The 5876-nt window shown below is 28.9% G+C and overlaps 1 protein-coding gene across 1 annotated transcript in view; it reads right to left on the reverse strand.

Annotated features, from left to right (window-relative positions):
- The window catches only part of LOC119675774 (octopamine receptor-like), an 82059-nt gene that overhangs the window by 18593 nt on the left and 57590 nt on the right, over positions 1-5876 (reverse strand). The gene's annotated exons all lie outside the window — the stretch shown is intronic.

Raw genomic sequence — 5876 nt, forward strand, 5'->3', positions numbered from 1 at the left:
ATTTAGTTATATAAAATAATTAATTTTAGTAAATATTTATACTTCATTGCTACGTCTAAAGTATATACTCTTATGAACGTATTTTTTAATAAACATATTCATCTTATAAGCGATAAATAATATAATTACAACAAAAATTAGTGTAATCACAACTACCTGTGCTGTTGCATTTGTTGGTCGTTGTATGCTGTTGTTGTTAGTAATGTCCGTCTTCTGTTGGATAGTTTCGTCCTTGCTGAACCCACCCATGTTTTTTGATTTATAATGCTTCAATTGTAGGTGTTGCCAAGGTATTGGCCATGAGACTGGATCTTTGTTGACAATTGCGGTGATATTGGTTGCTTTTTTATTTTTTTTTATAATTTTTACATTATAAATAGTTCGTTCGCATAGTCTATTAAATTTTTGATTGTTTTTTTTTTTTGTTTTAGATTATTATCTAATAGATACTAGTTCATTTTTTTAATTCATTTGTTTTTGTTTTTACTTGTAACCCAATGTCATTATGACTCAATCAACTCAATTTAATATTAATATAATTCACTTTGTTCGTTTCACATAATTTATTTATTTACCCATTCACATAAATAAATTTGTAATTTATTTAATTTAGTTCACTTTTATAATTTATTTAATTATTTGTAATTTATTTAATTTAGTTCACATGTGTAATTCAATCAACTCAATTCATTTTCACTTAATGGTCCTTGCAACATTTACAGGATCGCCATGTAAAAGTATCTTTTACCAAGTTTCATTCTAATTCAATAATAATTACAACACAGACTTTATTTTAGTTATCCATTTATTTATTTTATAATTTATCGAATTTACCGAGAGTCTATTTAGACGACCGGTCTAAGACTACCTTTAAGATTCACTTATGCTTAATCAAGATACAACTTAAGACTTCCTCTTCTATTTCTATATCGAACCAAGACGGTTCGCGTTCTTTTTTACTAACATAAATTTGATACACATAAATCTATTGGTTAAGATAATGTTTATAATTCTAATTTTATCTACTTATTCCATTCGTCAAATACCATGTGTTTCAATGACACACTTTTTAATTAGAAGTATTGCGGGTGGTCATATTGCATTCGCAATATGATTACGGAAAACACAGTTTACTTCCATGTGCTCTAAATATGGAAACCCAAAAAGCCAAGCGCATATTGAAGTTATATATTATGCAGCAGAATATTTGTCATAAAGAAATGACGCAAAGGCGAGTCAAATTACTTGACTCGCAAAATACTTAAAAATGGCTTTTTGGGTTTCCATGTCATAAATTACACATGGACTGAAACTTAAGTGTTTTGGGTGTGTCATGCTAATTACCGCACACAGCACATTGTGTGTGGTCAAGGTTAATATGACACTACAATGTGTTCCTGTAAAGCTGTGCTAAATATTATTATCATCAAGATATACAAAAAAAATCTTGCCAATACAATCACCTAATCAGCTTTGGAAAGTTAAAGCCGCATTCTTTATTCCGAATGGCATCCTTAACAATTCATAGTGTCCTTGTAACGTAGAAAACGGAGTTTTTTCTATACTATCTTCATCTATTTCTATTTGCTGGAAGCCTGGAAAAGATTTCGTCAAATCTAATGTGGAGAATATATTGACTTGCCTTACTTATCAAATACATCGTCAAAATTAGGTATTTGAAATTTGTCATCTATAGTGATTCCATTTAACTTTCTATGTATAATCTATAACAATTCTCCAGTTCTGTTTAACTGTATTATCAAATTTTTTGCCTACTACCCAAATAGGGGAATTGTAAGGTGAGGAGTTATGCCTAATAATACCTTGATTCGTTTCATTTATTTGTTTTTCTATTTCCTCATTATACATTCGAGGATATCTATAAGATCTTGAATATAATGGGTCTTCATGTCTTGTTTTGATTTTATGTTTAATTTTATTTCTGAAAGAGAGGTCGTCCCCTTCTTTTTATAATATATGTTCAAATTTATTTAATAGAATATTAATATATTGTTATACCTCAACATTTAAATGATCTAATCTAAGTACACTATCTTCTATCGGAATTGTTTTATGAACTTTTAATATTTCCTTATAGTTATTCTCTTCTTCTTTTACAATTTCGTTTGGATAAATTATAGTTTATAGTTTTTGTTATTTATTTTTATCGTTTTGTTATTATAATAATCAATTAATAATATCAGAACCTAAAAGTCCATGACAATTTTTTGAACAAGAAACTGTAAAGAAACGTAATTCACATTCGTTTTTCGTCGTTGCGATTCTGTTTAATTCAAATATATTACTAATTATCTTCATTAACATAGGTTTCACTATTTCTGGTTTTGTTTTTAAAGTATTTGGGTTTAGTTCTGTTGCGAGGCTCTTACCTGAAAATTTACTTCCACTGGTTCAGGGGGTCCGTACTTTCTAATTCTGCTTTGGTTCTGTGTATACTGATTTCTGTTATTAAAATTGTTGCGTGGGATTTGTCTTGGATATGTATTATAATTATTTAAGTTTCTTACTGTATTATTTGTTTAACTATTACGAACCAAGACTGTTTAAAAATAATTGAAAAGAATAGAAAGAAGCATTTAGCATGAGTATTCAATCAATACTACATTATTACTAGTTGCATCTTTTGATAGTTGACCAGAAATCATCCAACCAAATATTGTATCTTGGTCGACTATGTTATAATGATTTTTGATGCCTTTTTTATTATTTTTGGATAAAGGTCGCTTCCTATTATTACATCAATGCGACCATTCTTATTAAATTAAGGATCCGCTAATTAATAATTGTCCCAAACTACGTTTTCTATTTCTATTGATTCTTCAGGTAATGATTTTACTAGATGTGACATTACTGAAAATTCTCCTTTTATTTTATTCTTGATGTTAAATCTTGATAATATTTCCATAAAGACGTTGGCATTTGATGTACCAACAGTTGTGTTAGATAACCCTGTCAATTTTGTCATATGTTTTATATTATTTAATATTAATAATTAAACTACCTTCTCAGATACCATTGATACTTGCGAGCCTTGGTCAACCAAAGCCCTCAATTGGTGAATGCTTCCATCTAACGATATTATGCTGATTAAGATAGTTGGAAATATCATCAACTGTTTCTTATCTTTTATTATTGTTGAATAAATCTTCCCTTCTTTATTAATTTTTGGATTGTTTCTGATGTTTTGTTGTCGTTGGTTATGATTATATTCCATGTGTAAGAGAGAGTTGTGAGCTTTATTACATTTTTTGCACTTGTGTGTGGAGTTGCATTTACTGCGATTATTATGACTCAAACATAGCTCGCATAGTTGTTTATTGCGGACTAATGATGCTCTCTGTCCAATCGTCATGTCTATAAAACGTGTTCAATTATACATTCGATGTCCTAATTGATAACACATTGGCATTGGATTGCACTATTCTGAGTTCTTGAGTTGTATGGTTGATAATTGAGTTTATCTTTGATGCTTTTACGCTATTCTGGGCTTCCAGAGATTGAAATTCTTGTTCTAAAAATTCTAATACATCTTTTAGTGTATTTATTTCTCTTGGTTTTTTAATGTGTTGTTCATATAATTGAATACCTTCTTTATCCAATTTTCTTATTACTATGTGCGCATATAATTTGTCACAGTTGGGTTCTGCTTCTTTAGATTCAATTAGTTGAATACATTATTTGATTAGATCATGAGAATTTCTTGAACTCGAAACTGATGATGAGTTAATTGTTCTCATGTCAAGTAATTCATCAAAATTTTTTGTAAAAATAAAAAATTTTTAAGCCGGTCTCGGAAAAATTTAAATTTCAGTATAAAAACAAGTAATTGGCGGTCACTTTTGAAGGAATTACTTTTGATATTAATACAAAAATAAAAAACAGAACATTCTCGAACAAAAAAAACAATTCCTAAAAGTTAAAAGTGCATAAAATATTAATTTGAAAATAGCGCGCGCTTTTTCGATTTTTGTTGATTTTTGCACAACTTTAATATAAAAAAAAACTCAAATAGCTGACAGAGACAGCAAATTATTTTCTAAAGCTCAAAATAAAAAAAGTGAGCAAGCATTCAAACAAAATATCAGTGCGGTTTTGTGAATATATAAACAAAACAAAAAAGTGCTGATAGAGACAGCTAGTATTATTACAAACGTGTTCCACAAAAGCTGTAATTGGAAGCCCGCAATTCATCACAACACAACACAACATCAAAACCAACATACGTGCTAACATTGGATTTTGGAATTTAAAGATATTTATATTATTAATTATTATTATTTTTTTTTTATTATTATTATTATTATTCTTAGTATAATTATTATTCTTTTTTCTCTCTTTTTGTTTTTATTTATATGTTTAATTATTAGAATATAAAGTATAATATTTTACACATTTTCATTTTATTTTTACATCTTCATTTTTATTTTTATTATTTTCTTCTTTATATTAATTTAATTTAATTTTACTTATATTTATATAGTTAATTTAATTTAATATCAATTAATATTAATAGTAGTTAAATTAAGTAAATCTTATAGCACACCTGCTATTTGCATATATAACCACGTATGCAAATGAGCAATCAAAATCTAGTAAGAAGACATACGATAAGCATTCCAAGTAAACGTAATGCTTATTTGGTAATAGACGCATCGAATACGTTGCCTCTGAAAACTACACAAACTGACAAAAGCTTGTCAAACATTGCACCTTCAGCAACTTCGCTTGCATTTTCCGACTTAGCAAGTCCAAAAAATAAAATAAAGGTCCAAACAGGCATGGAACGCTATGTAAATATGAAACGCAAACTTAGTCCTCAAAAAAGCAATTCAAAAGGTGCTAAAATAACTAAAACCATCAAAGATAGTGCGACTACAAACATTCTTTCTGGCAATAGATTTGCTGAATTAGCTGAAACTACAGATGAAGCTAATCAGCCTATTAACAAAAATTTTAAACCGCCTCCAATCTACTTGCGTGAACGCAGTTCAAATAACCTAGTTACAATCCTTGCAAGTCTGATTGGAAATAATACTTTTTATATTGTTCCTATAACTAGGGGCAATATACACGAAACCAAAATCCAAATCGACACTGAAAACAATTTTAGAGTCATAACCAAATATTTCGAAGACAGCAAAAAAAATTACTACACATACCAACTAAAGAGTAGTAAGGGCCTTGTTGTCGTAATTAAAGGTATCGAATCAGATGTAGAACCCATTGAGATAACAAATGCCCTACAACGTTTGCCGATGATACGGTAATTTTATGCCGAAACAGAAACGCTGTGCTAGCTTCAAACCAACTTCAATCTCACTTATATCGGGTGGAGAAATGGTTGTCAAAATGGCGAATTATACAAAGAGCTCAGTCAAAAATACTAAGAATTATCACTGGTGCCCCATGGTATATTAGGAATGAAAGTATACACCGAGATCTACAAATTCCCCTAGTTAAAGCTGAATTTGACAATATAAGAAAAAAATATAATAAAAGGCTGACAGAGCATGTTAATCCTTAGCAAGAAATCTCGCACTTTCTATCCATTACTTCCCGTCTAAAAAGAACTGACCGTCCATCCGTTAATTAATATTCAACAGCTTGAAGTAAAAACCGCACCTTTCTTTTTAGTAATCTGAACCACTTTCTTAAGAAACCACCTAACATTCACTTTAATGAAATTTAACCCATTAATCTAAGTGAGGTTCGTGATATAAGGTTTACTTATTTTATTTTATTTTATACAATGTATAATTAAAATAAAAATTTGTAACATTATGTAATTAGTTATAAGATTTTACAACTTATTGTTAGTCTCATTTTAAGAGAAGATGCAATAAATAAATGTATGT

The sequence above is a fragment of the Teleopsis dalmanni genome, chromosome 2, assembly GCF_002237135.1.
Source record: "Teleopsis dalmanni isolate 2A chromosome 2, ASM223713v2, whole genome shotgun sequence".
Taxonomy (NCBI): Eukaryota; Metazoa; Arthropoda; class Insecta; order Diptera; family Diopsidae; genus Teleopsis; species Teleopsis dalmanni.